We start from the raw sequence: 20428 nt of genomic DNA, 5'->3' as shown, positions 1-20428 counted from the left end.
TGGGAGTGAGATCACTCCCGTTGAGAATGCATGCCCCAATGCAAAGAAGCACTGCCAGTGGCGAATTTAGGCACAAGGCAGAGCCTGTTGTGAGATGGTTTTGAAGCTGGGAACTGGGGTGAGTTAGTCACTCACCCACACCACATCAAGTAGGGAACATATTGCTGCTGCAGATAGATAGATAGAACTGTCATTAATGATACGTTGGTGATCTCATTTGGATATCAGTCTTCTGCACTTGTTTATTTATCCTTGGTTGATTCCACTGAGACCTAATAGTTCTTTTTGGGACTGATAGCTGAGTTGAGTTCCAGGGCAGCAGAGTACACCCTGCACCAAAGGTGACCAGTTTGAAGCACACTGTTGTTCCTTGAAACAAACCATGACACGCCTCTCTTGTCACAAACAAACCATGACACGCCTCTCTTGTCACAAAGACTTGGCAGTGGCTGTTGGGTAGAATCCTCCATTTTCTGTGTTTCTAAGCAGCCTGCTCATCTCTGCCTCCTTCCCCCTGCAGTGGCTCCTATAGCCATTTGACAGTGGGGAGAATGTGCAGCACTCCAGGAGGGCTTTTCTTTCCAGATCTTCAAAGAGCATTTATCAGCCGAAAGGTAGCAGGACAGAGAGGGGCCTGCACTGGAGAGTCAGACAGCTGCCCAGAGAGCACTCTGTATGAGCTGCATTGAAGGAGCTGGAGAGTCGTGCCTGGAAAATGAAGGTGGGGAGAAGCTGCCTTTCTTCCACTCACTTTCAGTCTCCCAGAGCCTAGGCAGGCTGCCATGGCCACATGCTCTTTTATTAACCAAACTTTGGTTCACCTCAGCCTCCTCTCCCTGCTGAGCAGCAGCAGGCTGCCCACAATGAATGTTCAAGCGTATGTTTACAGTTTAGATGTTTCAGATAGACTGTATCTACAAAGACAATCTACTAAATAACTCTCAGGCTGTACTGTCCTATTTTCTCATCTCCCAAGTCTACTCAACCTCTGAGCATGTTCCTGGACACAATCTGATCTGAGATAAAGCAAAATTGATGAATTAGCTTCATTTCTCACATGTTAGGCCCATATGATGAACCCTAGTATGTTGCACTCCCCTGAGCTCACCGATTTCCCTTGGAAAGAACTCCCATGGGAACTACAGAATCCCATCAGTTAACACAGAAAAGAACCCTCTAGCCTGTTGTGGTGGATGTCTGTAATCCCAGTTACTTGGGAGGCTAAAGTGAGAGGACAGTTTGAGTCTGGGAGGTTAAGGCTGTAGTGAGGCCAGATCACACCACTGCACTTCAGCCTGGGCAACAGAGTGAGACCTTGTCTCAAAAATAAATAAATAAAAGAAATGAAGCTTAGGCAGTAGTATTTCTAACAAGCTCCCTGAGTTACTCAGATGTTCAGCAGTCCATGACTATAGTTTGGTAAGCAGTGCCCCAGGAGGTTCATGAAATGGCTTGGGGAACTTTATGGACTAATACTTTCTGCAAACTGTGTATTTGATGCTTTTGTCTAGGTATACCGGACTCTGCAAATAAGTGGGGCCATGGAGTCTGGTTCCTTCACTCTAGAGAGGGGCTTGGGAGTCTTTATTTTAAACAAGGTTCCCAAGAGATTCTGGTAGATGTTGTCCTTAGGCCACACTTCAAGAAATGCTACTCTTCAGGAGGGTAGTAAATTCCCTAAAAGTAAATGCAATGTTGAAGGTGTGTTATATGTGTGTGTATTTCTGGGCATTAGGTTCACAGGTTTAATTAGGTTCTGAAGGATTCCTTGACCTGAAAAAGGCAGATAATCAATTACCAGGTAATATTTGAGTAAGAAATAGCAAAAATAGAGTCTGGAATATAAGGGATGTGGCAAGAAGGAAAGAAATTTCCCTAGTATATAGAAGCAGGAAATGATCCCCAATAAAGTCACTTTTCTACCTTTTCTGACTGAGAAGTGGGAGAAGTTATAAGAAATACCATGAATAAGTAAAGAACCTTTATTCTAGGAAAAAAATTGCAACTTGCACCACAAAGAGCTAACTTTTCACCACATAAAGAGCTGCCACAAATTAATAAAGATAACTAAGCCAGTAGAAAACTGGGCAATTTGTGTGAACAAACAGTTCTCAGAAAAAGAAATGGCTCTTAAACATATGAAAAGATGCTCAGTGTCACTTATGATGGAAGAAATACAATCCAGCATTGCAATGACATCTCATTTTTCATGTATCAGCCTGAGAAATATGAAAAGGTTTGAGAACACATGGTGCTGGCTGTATGTAGATTGGGACATATCTATGGAGGGCAGTTCGGCAATATATATAAAAGTTACACATGCCCACACCATTTGATGCAGCCATTCCACTTTTAGGAACTTGTCATATAAATATACCCCCACATGTGGAAAGATTATTCATTAGCAAAAGATTGTGGGAGACCTAAATGTCTGTCAATGAGAGATTGTGTAAATATGGCAGTCCTTACAAAGGAAGAGGATATAGCTATAAAATGGCTAGTCTCTTTATGTACTTATGGAAAGAAACTTTAAGATGTATAGTTACGCAGAAAAGGCAGGTGCTGAACAATGTGCGTGGTATGATACCATTTGTGATAATAATACGTGTATATTTGCTTATGTTTGTATTGACTCTTTCCTAAAGAATACATAAGGAACTGTTAACAGTGGTTAGGCCAGACACAATTTTGGAAGAAAAGTTACTTTTTAGTTATACCCCTTTGCATTTTTCAGATCATTTGCATGTATTTCCTATTAAAAATAGGGCAAAGCAAGATGGATGAATAGAAGTTTCCAGTAATCATCCCCCAGCAGGAATACCAAATTGAACAATTATCCACAGAAAAAAGCACTATCATAAGAATCAAAAATCGGGTGAGCAATCACAGTACCTGATTTTAATATCATATTAGGGAAAGAGGCAGGGAAGAGGGTAGGAAAGGTAGTATTGAATTGCTAATGCCACCCCTCCCCTATCCTCTGGTAGTAGCCATGTGGCTCAGATAGAAAATCTGTGTGCTTGGGAGAAAGAAAGAACACTGATTGTGGGACTTCACATTGTAACTCACTGCTGCCTGTCACAGAATAAAGTAACGCAGGGCGGAACTCAGCTAGCACCCACAGAGGGACTATTTACACCGGCCCTAGCCAGAGGTGAATTTTCCATCCTAGCAGTTGGAATCTGAGTTCTGGCAAGCCCTGCCACCAGGGGCCAAAGGGCTCTGGAGTCCTAAACAAACTTGAATAGTCTAGGCCACAAGGACTGAATTCCTGAGCAAGCTCTGGTGCTCTGCTGGGCTTGGAACCGGTGGACTTGGAGTTCATATCACCTAGTGAGACACCAGCTGGGGCAGCTAAGGGAATGCTTGTGCCACCCCTCCACCAATCCTAGGCAGTGCAGTTCACAGCTCTAGGAGAGACTCCTTCCTTCTGCTGAGGAGAGGAGAGGGGAGACTAAAGAGGACTTTGTCCTGCAACTTGGATACCAGCTCAGCCACAGTAGAATAGGGCACCAGGCAGAGTCGTGAGGCCCTCATTTCAGGCCCTAGCTCCTGGACAGTATTCCTAGACACACCATGAGCCAGTAGGGAGCCCACTGCCTTGAAAAGGAGAATCCAGTCCTGACAGGATTCATCACTCACTGACTAAAGAGCCCATGGGCCCAGAATAATTAGCAGTGGTAGCCATGCAGTAGTCATCACAGGCTTTGGGTGAGACTAAGATCCAAGCTGGCTTCCAGAGTTACCCAGTACATTCCAAGCTGTGGTGACTACAGTGAAAGACTCCTTCTGCTTGAGGAAAGGAGAGTGTAGAATAAAGGGGACTTTGTCTTCCAGCTTGGGTACCAGCTTGGCTACACTGGGTTAGAGTACCAAGTGGGCTCCTGGGGTCCCCAGTTCCAGGGTGTGGCTCCTGGACAACATTTCTGGACCCGCCCTGGGCCAGACTAGAGCCTATTGCCCTGAAAGGAGAGACTCAGGACTGGCAGCATTCACCACAAGCCAACTGAAATGCCCTTGGGACTTGAATAAGCATCAACAGTAGCCAGGCAGTACTTGCTGTGGGCCCAGTGTGGGGGTAGCCACAAGAAGAGACTTCTCTGCTTATGGAAAGGGGAGGGAAGAGTGGGAAGGACTTTGTCTTGTGGCTTAGATGCCAGCTCAGCCTCAGTAGAATATAGCATCTGGTAGATTCCTAAGGTTTCAACTGCCATGGCTCCTGGACAACATCTCTGGACCTGCAGAGGGCCAGGAAGAACTCACTACCTTGAAGGGAAAGACACAAGCATGGCTGGATTTGTCACTTGCTGATTGTAGAGTCCTTGGTCCTTGAGTGAAAATAGGAGGCAGCCAGGCAGTGGTAACAGTTGGCCTTGTGCAAGACCCAGTGCTGTGCTGGCTTCAGGTCTGTCCCAGGGCAGTCCCAGTAGTGGTGACCACAGGGGTGCTCGTGTCACCCCTCCCCCAGTTCTAGGCAGTCCACACAGAAAGACAGGCTCCATTTGTTTGGGGAAAAGTAAGAAAAGAGAATAAGAGTCTCTACTTAGTAATCCAGGGAATTCTCTCCAGTCTTACTCAAGATCAACAAGGCAGTGAATCTACGAGTCTGCAAGAGCCACAGTGTTACTGGACTTGGGGTTGCCCCTAATGCAGATACAACTGCAGTGAACAGACTTAGATCACAATACCCGAGTTCCTTTGAACACCTGGAAAGGCTTTCCAAGAAGGACAGGTATAAGCCCAGACTGTGAAGACTACAATAAATACCAACTCTTCAATGCCAGACACCGACAAACATCCACAAATATCAAGATCATCCAAGAAATCATGACCTTATCAAACAAACTAAATGAAGCAGCAGGATTAATCCTGGAGAAATAGAGATATATGACCTTTCAGACAGAGAAGTCAAAGTAGCTGTCTTGAGGAAGCTCGACAAAATTCAAGATATCGTGGAGAAAAAAGTCAGAATCTGGCCGGGCATGGTGGCTCATGCCTTTAATCCCAGCACTTTGGGAGGCCAAGGTTGGTGGATCACTTGAGGCCAGGGGTTCGAGACCAGCCTGGCCAACATGGCGAAACCCCCATCTCTACTAAAAACGCGAAAATTAGCCAGTGTATACCTGTAATCCCAGCTACTCAAGAGGCTGAGGCAGGAGAATTGCTTGAACCTGGGAGGCGGAGGTTGCAGTGAGCTGAGATCTCACCACTGCACTTCAGCCTGGGTGACAGAGCGAGACATTGTCTCAAAAAAAAAAAAAAAAAAAAAAAAGGAAGAATCAGTATTTTTAAAATGTTCGTACTACCAAAACAATCTACAGATTCAATGCAATCCCTATTGAAATACCAATGACATCCTTCACAGAATGGAAAAAAAATTCTAAAATTTATATGGAACCACAAAAGATCCATAACAGCAAAAGCCATCCTGAGCAAAAAGAACAAAACTGGAGAAATGACATTGCCTGACTTCAAATGATACCACACAGCTATAGTGACCAAAACAGTATGGTACTAGCATAAAAACAGGACACAGACCAATGGAACAAAATAGAGAACCCGGAAATAAATCCGTACATCTATAGTGAACTTATTTTTTATAAAGTTGCCGAGAACACACAATGGGGAAAGGATAGTCTTTTCGATAAATGGTGCTGGGAAAACTGGATATCCATATGCAGAAGAGTGAAACTAGGCCCTCATCTCCTGCCCTGTACAAAACTCAAATCAAAATGGATTAATGACTTAAACTTAAGACCTCAAATTATGAAACTACTAAAAGAAAACATTGAAGAAACTCTCCAAGACATTGGTCTGGACAAAGATTTCTTGAGTAATACCTCACAAGCACAGGCAACCAGAATAAAAATGGACAAATGGGATCACATCAAGCGAAAAAGCTTCTGCACCGCAAAGGAAACAATCAACAAAGTGAAGAGACAACCCACAGAATGGGAGAAAGTGTTTGCAAACTATCCATCTGTGGCTCATGCCTGCAATCCCAGCACTTTGAGAGGCTGAGATGGGTGGATCACCTGAGGTCAGGAGTTTGAGACTGGTCAACATGGTGAAACCCCATCTGTACTAAAAATACAAAAATTAGTCTGGCGTGGTGGTGGACACCTGTAATCCCAACTACTTAGGAGGCTGAGACAGGAGAATCACTTGAACCCGGGAGGCAGAAGTTACAGTGCGCTGAGATCATGCCACTGCACTCCAGTCTGCATGACAGAGCAAGACTCCATCTCAAAAAAAAAGAAAAAGAAAAAAAAAAAAAGACAAAGGATCTGAATAGACCTATCCTAAAAGAAAACATACACGTGGCAAACAGATGTCTGAAAAGGTGCTCAACATCATTGATCATCAGAGAAATGCAAATCAAAACTACAATGAGATATCATTTCACTCCAGTTAAAATGACTTATATCTAAAAACCAATAGCAACTTCTGATGAGGATATGGAGAAAATAGAGCCTTTTTAAACTGTTGGTGGGAATGCCAGTTAGTACAACCACTGAGGAGAACAGTTTGAAGTTTCCTCAAAAAACTAAAAATTGAACTACCATATGATTCAGCAATCCCAGTGTTAGGTATATACCCAAAAGAAAGAAAATCAGTGAGCCAAAGAGATAACCTCCACTTCCATGTTTATTGTAGCACTATACACGATAGCCAAGATTTGGAAGCAACCTAGTTCTCTATCAACAGATGAATGGTTAAAGAAAATGGGATACATATCAACAATGGAGTATTACTCAGTCATAAAGAAGAATGAGATTCTGTCATTTGTAATAACATGAGTGGAACTGGAGGATATTATGGTATGGTAAGTGAAGTAAGCCAGACACAGAAAGAGAAACTTCGCATATTCTCAATTATTTGTGAGAGCTAAAAATTAAAACAATTGAACTCATGGAGATAGACAGTAGAATAATGGTTACCAGAGGTTGAGAAGGGAAGTGGGGGGTGGGGGGCAAGGGGGAGTGGGGATGGTTAATGGTTACAAAAATATGGTTAGAAAGAATGAATAAGATCTAGTATTTGATAGTACAACAGGGTGACTACGGTCAACAATATGTTATTGCACATTTTAAAAGAACTAAAAGAGTATAATTGGATTCTTTGTAACACAAAGGATAAATGCTTGAGGGGATGGATACCTCATTTACCTTGATGTGATTATTATGCATTGCATACCTGTATCAAAATACCTCATGTACTACATAAATATATATACCTAATATGTACCCACAAAAATAAAAAATTAAAAATAATAAATAAGGTGTTTAAAAATTGAAACTAAAACAAGAAAGCAGGCTCTGGTTGCAATATGAAGGGTGAGTTGGTTCACCGTGAGACTGGAGTGGAGATTCTCATCCGAGAAGCCTAGCCCCCTAGAAGAGAAGCTAGGCCATGTCACTGTCACTGAGTAGAGCCTCTGGCACACAACCAGCAATGTATGTGCTCAAAAAAAACCAAAAAACAACAACAACAAAAAAAACTTGACAGATGAATGCATGGGCTTTTTATGTCAAAAAAATTGACATCATATTCCTTAGGCATGTTGGGGTATAAAAAGATTGAGAACCCGTGGACTACAAGAAGGGAGGCCTTTAAGGAAGAGATTCCTTAATGTCCTCTCTACCTTAAAATCTACTTCATCCTTCAGGGCGTGGTTCATAGGCTATCTCCTCCATAGAGACCTTCTTCATTTTCCTCTCTGAGGCCCCACCCTCATCTCCTATGGGTTAAGGCTCATTTCTTTCCTCTTTTCTCCCAGAGCATTTCCCTTAATCTGTTCTTATAGGATTTACTTCAATTTGCTTTATGGTTTAGATATTAATTTGCTTATCATTTTCTCCCACTAGATTGAAAAAACAAACAAACAAACAAACCCATAGCTAGAACTCTTTCTTACCCATCTCTGGCTGCCTCAGTGCCAGCAAAATACCTGGCAGGTAGGAGGTGGCCAGTGAATATAGATGATCCTTAATAAAGGCAACACAGCCCTTTACAGGATGCCCTGGGCAGGAATGTGTCCTAGATTGTATTACAGGTGACATCGACCCTGTGGGTGGTAATAACCACAAAAAATAGGTCGTAACTGGGCTACCTTCCCAGTGAGTCACTTGATTCACTCAGATGTTTGAAGGAGTGTCTCTTACCAGCCTGCCAGGCACTAGCAGATAGGACTCAGCAAATAGTCTGCATTTCTTGGATATATTTTCCAGGTCCCCAGGCCTGGAGCAGGGCTGGTGCCCTCATGTTTCCCCTACTTCCTCTCCTGCCCAAAGCAGGTCTCATTTATCAACCAGACTCATTTTCCTACTCCACCCAGATGTGGCCTCAGATCCCTCTCAGGAGACATCAGCTACCTACCAATCATCTGGAGTTGGCACAGAAAACAAAACTTACTTGCTATACCAAGCTAGAGTGAATTCACATGCCTTGGGGCAGAGCACCCTCCAGCATATTATAGAAGCCCTCCAAGGAGCATCCAGACCCAGGCATATAATAGGCCCGCAAGCACTGTGATCAAGCCACTTTGGGAAGTTTGCACACTGGTGGGCAAGTCTGTTGGTCCTGGCACTGCTAAGCCTTGATTGGTGCTAGTGATCAAGCTTACTCTACTGCTAACACAGAGGTAGAAAGACCTCAGGTAGCTGGAATCCAATTCATCAAAAACTTTAAGTCACTGGAAACCTTCCTGTTTTCCCCCTTTTTCCTACTCTCCTCCCAAACAAAATAAACATTATACTTTTAGGAAGTAGAAGAAAAAAGATAAGAAAGCAAACTCCTATCAGGATTTCTGTTTTAAAACATTACTATCAGAGCATGTCCTGAGATCAGGCCAAACTAGGCCTAATCCCCTACATCCTTCTCTACTGTGAATTCTACTGCGTGTCTAAGTAGTAACCAGTGGTGTTCACAATTATGACCTGTGAACCTGCAAGACCTTAACAGAAATTCAAGCAATTGTCACACATTCGTGATCTCCAGCCTCTCCACTAATTTAGACCAGAAGTCAGCAATCTACAGCCTGTGGGCCAAATGCAGCTCACCAGCTGTCTTTATAAATAAAGTTTTGTTGGAATACATCCTTGTTCATTCATTTAGATATTGTCTATGACTGCTTTCACACTACAATGGCAGAGTAGTATAGTTGTGATGGAGACCGACCATATGGCTCACAAAGCCTAAAATATTTACTATCTGGCCATTTATAGAAAAAGTTTGCAGATCCCTGGCTTAGACCACTTTGGGATCTGGTCCCAAACAAGTGATTAATGCCTCCCCCTCCCTGCTCTTCTTCCCTTCCTTTCCCTTTCCTGCACTGACACATACAGACAGACCCACAGACAGATACACACACACACACACACACACACACTGCTGAAAGGAAACCAGTACTGGCTGGAAACAGGAACAGGAAGGGCATGGGAAAATAGACTTAAATTCTCTTCATAGGCCTGGCCACCTTTCTGTGGAACACAGAGCCAGAGAGCTATGTACTTCAGGGTGTGCATTTGTGGGGGTTGGGGTTAGAGTCAATGTGAGAAAGCATGTGTTTGAAGTGGTATTTTTATGCATATGTAACAGGTGTGTGGTCTACAAGAGCGTCACTAAATCTCAGGCTGATTTGAAAGAGCCACCTGCTCTCTTTCAACCCAGAGCCGCTGTCAATGCTCTAGCTCTATTTTCAGTTGGGGTTGGGGGTGGGGATAGGTATGGTACAGGATGGGACATGTAGGGAGAATTTTTTTAGACATCTCTTCTCTTTCCTCTTTCTCTTTCCCTCAGCTAGTTTAGGCAGAAACATGCCAATTATCACAGAAATACCATTCAGGGATGATTTCTGGACCACTGATAAAAAGCTTAGTCAATAGTGAATATAGAGTATGATTTCTTAGTTTTTAATCTTTCTTTTGAATTGCTTTAAGTGGGTGGTAGCTGAATCCCTTGCGAGAGTAATTTGGAAGCTTCTTGAAAGGAGGAATGGAGACAAAACGGATTGAGGGCTGAAGATAAAATGGTGGTTTACTCTTTGACTACCTGAGATGACCAGATTATGTTAAAACGAATTCCATCCAATCAGCTTGTGGGCTCTGTGAAGGCCCATTAATACCAGATTGGAACATGCAGTGACCCTCAGGTGATAAGAACTGAACGGTCAGTCATGAGGCTGAGCTAGAAGCTCAAATACCAGATTGGAACATGCAGTGACCCTCAGGTGATAAGAACTGAACGGTCAGTCATGAGGCTGAGCGAGAAGCTCCGGCAATGGTTTGCTCTGGTTACTCAGGAAAACAGATCTAAACTTAATCAAAGACGATTGATTGGAGGAAGTGTTAGTAGGAGGAGCCTTAAGTGAAAAGTTTGATAACTTGATTTTAATGAAGCAGAAAAAGGAAGAGAAAATGACAAGCTTAGGAGATAGGAAAGAAAAGGTCTCAGACACTGTTCTCAGACAGGAAGGATACCAGAAATGAATCAGAATCTAGGGCCAGCTCTCTGGCTCTCGCCCACATTATGTTCGTCAGTAAATGCTATCCCAAACTCTGTTCCCTTACTGTGTCCTTGCTCTCTCCACACTTCTCCCTAGCTATCTCTGAATAGAACAAAAAGGTAGGAAAAAAAGACTAAATGAATAAATAAATAGCTCTCAGAAATGGAACTGAGGTATCCTCGTTCCAACTGAGGTACGAAGGATTGGGAAGGTTGAATATATTACCTTTTCAGGGAGATTTGCATTTTGATAAATCCAGTGCTTCTTTAATAATGGGTATTCATATAGAAGGGGAGCTACTCAGAAGAGTTCTGGGGTCAAAGAATTTTTTTCCATCCCTTGAAGTTACACCAATATTGCTGGATCTCCCTCTGCTTCTGGCTCAGATCATGGAAATGCTAGTATTATTAATATTCCTAGTGTTGTTATGAAGATTAAATAAAATAATTAATGTGTGTAAAGTATTTGGCATAGTAGGAAGAGCTCAACAAATATTAAGATTGTTATTATGATTACACTGCCTACTCATAGTGCCAGCCCTAACAAAACACATACTCTTTTTTTTTTTTTTTTGAGTTTAAGAGTGGAGGTTTAATTGGCAAAAGAAAAGGAAGAGTTCTCTCTCCTGCAAAGAGAGAAGGCCTTCCCAGCAGGTATTCTGGTCCACAGCCAAGTGTATAAGATTTTATAGATGAGCTTGAGGAGATGGTGTCTGATTTACATAGGGCATGAGAGATTGGTGAGGCCAGGTGAGCCATTTGCATAGCTGGCCACCCCACCCTAATCTTTTATTATGCAGATGACTCTCTACCTGGCTAGCGCCATGTTGCCTGTTCCTTTACTGCACACGTGGTGACAAAGAAAAGAGAAGATGGAGCCTCCATGTTGAACATGCCTGGCCGCCAGGTAGCCTTCTCCTATTGCAATGCACAGCCGCCGTCATTCACCCATGCAAGCTTCCAGCTTGCTTATCTATGTTTACAGCTTGATTTTACAGGCTGCTCTTTGTTAGAAAAGAAATCATTTGGGGGCTGCTTTTTGTTAAAAGGGAAGCCTTGCCAAGGACTCCCTTACTCTCACTCTCTGCCTAAATAATTTCTTTTTAGCTCCTGTATCATTGATACAGAGTCAAGTCTGTTTTGGCACATTAAGTCTACTCCGTTGATCAGACATGTGTTGACTGTGTATATTGTGCAAGACAGCTGGGTGGGGATGGAAGAGATAAAAAATGGGCAGCTATTGTTGCAGCCTCAGCAAGTGAATAATCAATGGGAAGGGATAACTTAGGTCTACAAATAGATATAATTTACCATATTTTGTCATCAGTGCTAAAATATAGCTAAAGGCAGTAATAGTAGGTTCTCTTTTTGGTGACCGATGGATACTTGCCATTATCCTATTTAATTTATATTATGTCCATTAATACAACATGACAACTCCCTGTATGATATTTTAGGAAACTGAGTGACAACAACAAAAAAAATAAGTTATTTGCTCAAGATCAGAGCTAAGAATCCAAGGAGCCAGGTTTCAAATGCAGATTGCCAGATCCTTGCTCTGGGGCACACTTTGGACACACAAATGAAGGCTTAACTGTTTCTGACACAGAAACACAGTGTCTCATAGAAATGGCATCTGAGCTGGGTCTTGAGGGGTACCTATGTTAATGATGGAGTGAGGAAAGGGAATAAAGTCATCAAAGACACGGAGATGGAAAAGTACAGAGATTGTTTAAGGACCTGAAAAGAAGTCTGATTTGGTAGCAGCAGAGTGAGAGTAGAGGGAGATGAAACAGAGAGGCTGAAGCCAGCTGGGAGTCAGGTGACTGTGCAATGATGACAAGTCATGGGTTTCTAGAATTGTGGCAAGGCCCAGGGCAAATCATAGCTCTGTGGACTGGTTTCCTCTCCGTCCATGAGGGAAGCAAAATGTGTCCATTCTTCTGCCCACGCCCAGTCCTCCACTAACTCCTCCCCAAAGCAGAGCAAGTGGTTTCCCGATTTAACATTGGTGAGATGTTCCTTGGGCTGGTGGGTCTGAGGACTAGAGGTCATAGGTGGATCTTTCTCATGGAGCAAAGAGCAGGAGGACAGGGGATTGATCTCCCAAGGGAGGTCCCCCGATCCGAGTCACGGCACCAAAATGTCATGCGCGTCCATGTGAAGAGACCACCAAACAGGCTTTGTGTGACCAATAAAGCTTTTTAATCACCTGGGTGCAGGCGGGCTGAGTCCAAAAAGAGAGTCAGCCCAAAACACGTACTCTTACCCTAGGTGCTGCCAGTTCTATGCACTTTTGCAATGAGCTAGAGAAGGCCCCAGAGCTATCTTGGAGACAAGGGCTGCTGTATTAGGGAATCCTAAACAGATTGCCTCTTTACTGTGGGAAAAGATGAAGAGGATACCATGAAATGTATGATTCAATATGTGTGGGAGACTATAGCATATTGGCTAAGGAGTTGGAATTCTTTAGTCCAATAAATCAGGATTTGAATTCTGTGTCTTCTATTTTCTAGCTTTTTGATTTTGGGAATGTCGCTTCACTGCTCTGAGCTTCAGTTTCCTCAACTTAAGTGGGCATACTAAGACTTTGATTCTGAGGATTAAATGAGAATTGAGAGTAAATTGTTTAGCCCAGAATCTGCAACGTAAGTGTACAATAAACTTTTGGATTTATATACTAAGTCCTAAAATTAGAGAACTAGAGAAATGGTACTTTTTAGAGCATGTCTTAGTCAGTTTGGGCTATTACAACAAAGTATTTTAGACTGAGTGGCTTATAAACAACAACAAATTAATTTCCCTCAGTTCTGGATGCTGGAAGCCTGAGGTCAGGGTGCCATCATGGTTGGATTCTGGTGAAGGCTCCCTTCTGGGTTGCAGACTTCTAACTCCTTGCGTCCTCAAATGGAGGAAAGAGGGTGACAGAGCTCTCTGAGTTTTTTTGTTTTGTTTTGTTTTGTTTGTTTGTTTTGAGACGGAGTCTTGCTCTGTCGCCCAGGCTGGAGTGCAATGGTGCAGTCTTGGCTCACTGCAACCTCCGCCTCCCAGGTTCAAGCAATTCTGCCTCAGCCTCCTGAGTAGCTGGGATTATAGGCGTGTGCGACCACGCCTAGCTAATTTTTGTATTTTTTAGTAGAGACGGGGTTGCACCATATTGGTCAGACTGGTCTCGAACTCCTGATCTCATGATCCACCCTCCTCAGCCTTCCAAAGTGAGGGGATTACAGGTGTGAGCCACTGCACCTGGCCTCTGGGGTCTTTTTAACAAGGGAACTAATTCCATCATGAAAGCTTCACCCTCATGACCTAATGACCTCCCAAAGGTCTTGCCTCTTAATACCATCATGTTGGGGGGTAGAATTTCGACCTGTGAATTTTGAGGAGGTGCAAGACATGATTCAGTCCATAACAGAATGTGAAGGAGGCAATGCTAGCAGATATAAAAGGAAAACTTAACGTACCCTACACAAAGTACCAGGCATATAAACCACAATAACAGCAAGGGCTAACACATGTTATATACTGTGAGGCAGACAGTATTCCAAATAGGTTACATGTAATAGCTCATTTAGTCTCCATAACCACCCTTTGAGGGGAATACTACCAATACTGTCATCCCCACTTGACAGACAGAGAAGGCTTTAGTAAAAGAGGTTAAGTAACTTGGCCAAAATTATACAACTTGTATGTGGAGCTGGGACTCAAACCCAGGAAATCTGGCAACAGTCTATGCACTTAACAATTCTGTTATTCTCACAAGAAATTTTACAGGTTGAGATTAAAAATAGCTTCAGGAAGAGATTGTGCTATGGGCTGAATGTTTGTGTCCCTCCAACCCCAAATGCATATGTTTAAATCCTACCCTCCAAGGCGATGGTACTTGGAGGTGGGGCTTTTGGGGTGATTAGGTTATTGGGACTAGTATCCTTACAAAAGGGACACCAGGCTGAGCACAGTGGCTCAAACCTGTAATCCCAGCATTTTAGGAGGCCAAGGCAGGTGGATCAGTTGATCCCAGGAGTTCAAGACCAGCCTGGGCAACATGGCAAAACTCCGTCTCTACAAAACTCAAAAATTAGCTGGGGGTGGTGGCACACACCTGTAGTCCCAGCTACTCAGGAGGCTGAGGTGGATGGATGGCTTCAGCCCGGGAGGCAGAGGTTGCAGTGAGCTGAGAACATGCTACTATACCCCAGCTTGGGCACAGAGCCAGACTCTGTCTCAGAAAAAAAAAAAAAAAAAAAGAGTGAGAGAGAGACAAAGAGACTCCAGAGAGCTAGCTAGCCTCTTCTACCACATGAGGGTCCACTGAAAAGTTTCTGTCAATGAACCAGAAAGCGGGCCCTCACCAGACACCAAATCGGCCAGTGCCTTGTTCTTGGACTTCCAACCCTCAGAACTATGAGAAATTTCTGTTGTTTATAAGCTACCCAGTCTATGGCATTTTGTCATAGCAGTTGAAGAAGACTAAGACAGATTAGATGAAAATCTCAATGATTTTTTCCTAAACTAAATGAGAGGTAAAATAAGATATTTAGGATATTTGGGACATCCTTGGTCTTTGAGGGTGATGTCAATACGGTGTACTTCATACATGCCCCTCCTCATGCCCCCATTCACTTGTTTATGTCCATCTTTTATCTTGGTTTGAAGCCACTTCCTCAGAGGAGCTTTTGCTGATCCTCCAGTGTAGGTTACACGCCCCCGTCTTCCCATCCTCATACTTCTCACAATAATAAGGTATATAATTATTTGTTTACTATCTCCCGTAATAGACAGAACACTTTAGTGGATCTGTTTCCCATATTATCGTATCCCTATTCCCTAGTACAGGGGTCATCAACCTATGGACTGTGGGCAAATCTAGCCTAACTTATATTTGTAATAAATTTGTATTGGCATGTAGCCACACCAATTCATTTACATATAGTCTATGACTGCTTTCTCACTACAATAGTGAAATTGAGTAAAAGAGAGATCATATGGCCCAAAAGGCCTAAAAACATATTTACTATGTAGTCCTCTACAGAAAAAGTTTGCCAACACCTGGCTAGCTAATAGATATACAATACAGATTTGTTTAATGAATGAACATACTTATTTATTTAATAAACATTTACATAGCACTTACTATTGTCAGACACTATTCCAAGTGCCTTGCAACTATGAATTCATTTTTTCCTCATAACAACTCAGTAAGATAGGTGGTGTTATTATTCCCGTGTTAGGGAGGAAGAAACTGGGAAACAGAGGTTCAGTATCCTCACCAAGATCACACAGTTTGTAAGTAACTGAGCTGGGATTCAAAACCCAGGCATTTGGGCTCCAGAGCCCATGCTATCTATTCAGCATCAATGGACTATGGCTCAGATCTAGTTTGAGTTTTTGTTTTGTTTTGTTTTGTTTTTGGTTTTTTGGTGGTTGTTTTTTTTTCTTTTTTGGTGTGCCAATGAAAGAACTGCTGAGTGGTTTCATAAGGGGAAGGATGTGGTCACAGAAGCAAAAGGAGATAAAGTGGTCTAACTCCACATAGCCCTTAGAACTTAGTTGATGCCAAGGAGATGCTAAAACAAATACAAATTAGCAAAGCATCATTAGGCTCTCACCATAGCTAATGGAATCAAGGAAGTTTTCTCCAAAAATGAGCTGAAGTTTTTATTATCTCCCTACCTGTGACTGGTTAGCACTCTTATTAAAGCTTTCAATTCACTCTGAGGCTGGATAAGTTTGTTTTACTCTCTTACATGGCCAAACACTATACTTCTCCACTGTCAAAACTAATTGTCTTCCAATGCATCCCACGGTGGAACAAGGCACTTGGAATAGTGTCTGTTTGGTGCCAATTCATCCCCCTCCAAAAAAAAAAAAAAAGCCCATAACTATAGTTGTATTAGACACCACTTCTTCCTGTCTCTGCCCTGCCTGGGCTGTATCCCAGTTGCTAATCAGGAGGATCAGCAAATGCCATCCAAAGTAGCATCTTGAGCTATAATGAGTCCTTGCTGCTGACTTGGCTCCTTTGTAGTATGCTGGAGGTAGTCAACTTGTTGGTAAGGCTTGGGAGACCTTGTACATGAGTGCGAAGGGTCAGCAGAATCAGATAGCTGAGAAATAAAGATCTGAGAGAGAACAAGAGAGTCTATTCTCTTCTTGGTAAGATAAGTAGGATCCCAGGATACTACATCCATATTGAAGGCCTGGGCTAGGAATCTGGGTTGAGCTTGGGGTTAGATCTGCCTGTGGCGCTCCAGAGCTTGAACCCAAACATGATCTGACAGCCAGCGATCAGGGGAGAAGCTGCTAATGAAATTCAATAGACAATCCAACTGAAGGGTCAATTCCAATGGGCACATCAAAGGGAGAGAATCTGGGCTCCGCAAAGCTAGTAAGAAAACGTGGCACAGCAGAAGAGAGCAAGAGGAGTCAGGACAGTGAGTTAGAGGTGGAGCCAATGGAGATGCCCTGAGCTCTTGGGATAGAGTTGCAGAAACTTTTTATTGGGTGATTTGGCCTTGCCTTTGAGTAGGGATGACCTAGCAACAGACTGTCAGAATTTAAATTCCAACTGTCGTCCTAGGCCACCAAGGAGTTCTGTTTATTAACTATGGGATCTGTGGCTAGCCACTCACCCTGCTTATGCTTTGGTTGCCACATCTGTAAAAGGGAGATAATAACAGTGTAGTACTTACCCTGTTGGGTTGACAAAATAAGATATCATGGTAAGTACTTAGCGCACATAAGCAATGTATATTGCCTAATATTTTTAAGGGACATCCAATTGGCTCAAAGGACAAGTCTAAGCCAGTTTCAGACAAAACCTGCATATTGCCCACATCCTGACTCAAAATCTACAAGCAGGTCTCCCAAGTAGGGGGAAGGGGCAGTGCTAGTGCTGCTCTTCCTATGGTTGGCTCTGCAAAGGCTACCACTTCACAGGCCAGTTGGCAGAAGTTCAGGGCAAGTGAAACCACTCTTTGATCTCAACTTTTGGAGACTTCAACTTTCTCATTCCCAACAATCTTTATTCCTCCAAATGAGCAGGTCCTTCTAGCCTGATCCTGTGAAAGACAAAACCTGCTTACACAGCCATAAGATATGGTTTGCATCTGCGTCCCCACCAAATCTCTTGTCAAATTGTAATCCCCAGTGTTAGAGGTGGGGCCTGGTGAGAGGCATTGGATCATGGAGATGTTTCTCATGAATGGTTTAGCACCATCCCTTGGTGCTGTTCTTATGATAGTGAGTGAGTTCTCACCATATCTAGTTGTTTAAAAGTGTGTGGCACTGCCCCCTTATTTCCCTCTTCCTCCCACTCCTTGCTCTTTCCCTCTTCATCCTGCCCTAGCCATGTGATGGCCGGCTCCCCTTTCACCCTCCGCACTGATTGTAAGTTTCCTGAGGCCTCCCCAGAAGCTGAGCAGATGCCAGCATCATTCTTCCTGTACAGCTTGTGAAACCATGAGCCAATTAAACATTTTTTCATTATAAATTAGCCGGTCTCAGATATTTCTTCATAGCAATGCAACAACAGCCCAATATACCATACAAACAGAGGTGCTAGAGACTTCATGTTTTCCAAAGTCAAGAACTGTCAAGATTTCCCAAAGAAGGCTTGGTCACATCGCTGGGAGATGTGGGAAGGTAGAAAGGTAATGTATGGATTTGGAAGCTTTATAATTTCAGTGACGTGGGGATGCTTGGTAGAGCAATTGCTAAAGAGAAGGCCCTATCTTACATTACAGGCATCTTTGCCATCCTTTCTGTTTTGCAAAGTGTATAGACCAGTGTTTCTCAAAGTATATTTCACCTATTATTCTTCTGGATTCTTGAGTTCTGACCCATTAAACTCAGCCATCTGCGTTTTTAACTAACTCCCATGTAGATTCTGTTATTCTATTTTATAATTTAACTTTTGAACAGATGATGCGTTCACATGGCACAAAACTTTAAAAATATAAATGTATGGCATGGAAGTCTCTCTCCTATTCCTATCCTCAGCTGCCTGGTTCCCACCTTACCCTACCTCCACCTGCCATAAAAATCCAGGTAACAACTGTTATTTCCTATGAATCCTTTCAGAGTTTCTTTATCAAATGAAGATTATATATAGTACATCTATATATAATATAAAGCCTATAACATATATGATCTATAAAATATATTTTATATTATATATAATCTATTATATACATAATATAGAGTATAGATTATATCATCTATATGATCTATAATATAATTAGTATAATATATAGTCTATAAGTCTATATATAATATATAGATCACATAAATATATATATCACCTCTTCCCCATAAGAATTAGCATACTTTACATACTATTCTGCACCTTTAAAAAATGATATAATTTAAAGATCTTTCCATATCTGTCATAGAGAACTTCCTTACTAGTTTTCACAGCTGTATAGCATTCCATTATATGGATGTACCAGACTATTTAACCAGTTACTTTTTGAAGGGCACATGGGTCGTTTCCATTATTCCACTAATACAATCAATTGACACACTGAATTACCTTGTACACACATCATTTTGCAGATATAGGATACATTTCCAAATAGGGAGTTACTTCTCTAATTGATTCTCTAATTGATTCCCACCGGAACTTAGGAATCACTGGCTTAGGGGTTGCTAATGTGATAGGACTAATTTACATTGAATGAAGCCTTTATATTAAGACTCACAGAATGGCAGAACTGGAGAAGCCCTTAGATATCTTCTTCCTCGTTTTACAGGTGAGAAAATGGATTCTATATCAAGGAAGCGATTTGCTCAAGGTTACACAGCGTGTTGGTAGTAGAGCTGAAACTGGAACCCAGGTCTCCTTGCTCCTAGGGCAGCGTTCTGCTGCCTATGATTATCATCAAGAAATAAATGTGGAGTGCTCTGTGCACGATACTGTAATCTCTATCTGGGGCAAATAGGGCATGCATTGGAAAGGTAATGCAATGTAGCCTGTGCTAAATGCCAGATCTCTGTGGACATGGAATGGCAGACTTTCATAAAACATCAGAATTAAACAGGTAAACCGTTCCATAAACTGTTTTGAGCTCCTGACTTCCTTATACAGAATGAAGAAAGGCCAGTGGTTCCCAATGCATCTAATTTAATGTAAATTCTGAGAAGAGCAAAAGTTTTGTGTCTCTGTGCAGCTTCTTTAATGGGCTTGTTGGAGAAGGGAAAGTGTAGCTAGTGACTTACTACTGAAGACCAGACTCCTAAAGAAGGTGACTTGGAGTCGGTAAATCTCAGTGGGGCCCATTTCTTATTCTGCAGATCCGTTTCATGATGTAGAAAAAGCTTCCTAGGGCCAGGCTCACGCCTGTAATCCCAGCACTTTGGGAGGCTGAGGCGAATGGATCACGAGGTCAGGAGTTCCAGACCAGCCTGGCCAAGATGGCGAAACCCCATCTCTATTAAAAATATAAAAATTAGCCGGGCATGGTGGCGGGCACCTGTAATCCCAGCTACTCGGGAGGCTGAGGCAGAGAATTGCTTGAACCTGGGAGGCGGAGGTTGCCGTGAGCCAAGATTGCGCCACTGCTCTCCAGTTTGGGTGACAGAGCGAGACTGTGTCTAAAGAAAGAAAAGCAAAAAGAAAAAGCAAAAGGAAAAGAAAAAGCTTCCTAGAGCAAACCAAAGTCTTCCAGAAAAAATAAGTGATGTTTGAAAGCCCCTCACCCCCAGAATCTCTTCCCCAACATTAGAGATTTATCTTTTTCAGCTATGGCCTCCGTGAGATGCTTTCTGTCTCTGTCACATTTTATTTATTTATGTATTTATTTATTTTAGAGACAAAGTCTTGCTCTGCTGGCCAGGCTGGAGTGCATTGGTGTGATCATAGCTCAAGGTAACCTTGAACTCCTGGGCTCAAGCAACCCTCCTGCCTCAGGCTCCTGCATAG

At 42.6% G+C, this 20428-nt stretch overlaps 1 long non-coding RNA gene across 1 annotated transcript; it reads left to right on the top strand.

Moving 5' to 3' along the window:
- Window positions 1-499: 499 nt before the first annotated feature.
- LOC139360570 (uncharacterized) lies at window positions 500-19539 on the top strand. Its single transcript, XR_011618053.1, has 3 exons — window positions 500-721; window positions 13023-13154; window positions 19260-19539. It is a non-coding gene; the product is annotated as an uncharacterized lncRNA (long non-coding RNA).
- The last annotated feature ends 889 nt before the right edge of the window (window positions 19540-20428 follow it).

Source organism: Macaca nemestrina, chromosome X, assembly GCF_043159975.1.
Source record: "Macaca nemestrina isolate mMacNem1 chromosome X, mMacNem.hap1, whole genome shotgun sequence".
Classification (NCBI taxonomy): domain Eukaryota; kingdom Metazoa; phylum Chordata; class Mammalia; order Primates; family Cercopithecidae; genus Macaca; species Macaca nemestrina.
This window is presented reverse-complemented; position numbering and strand designations above follow the sequence as displayed.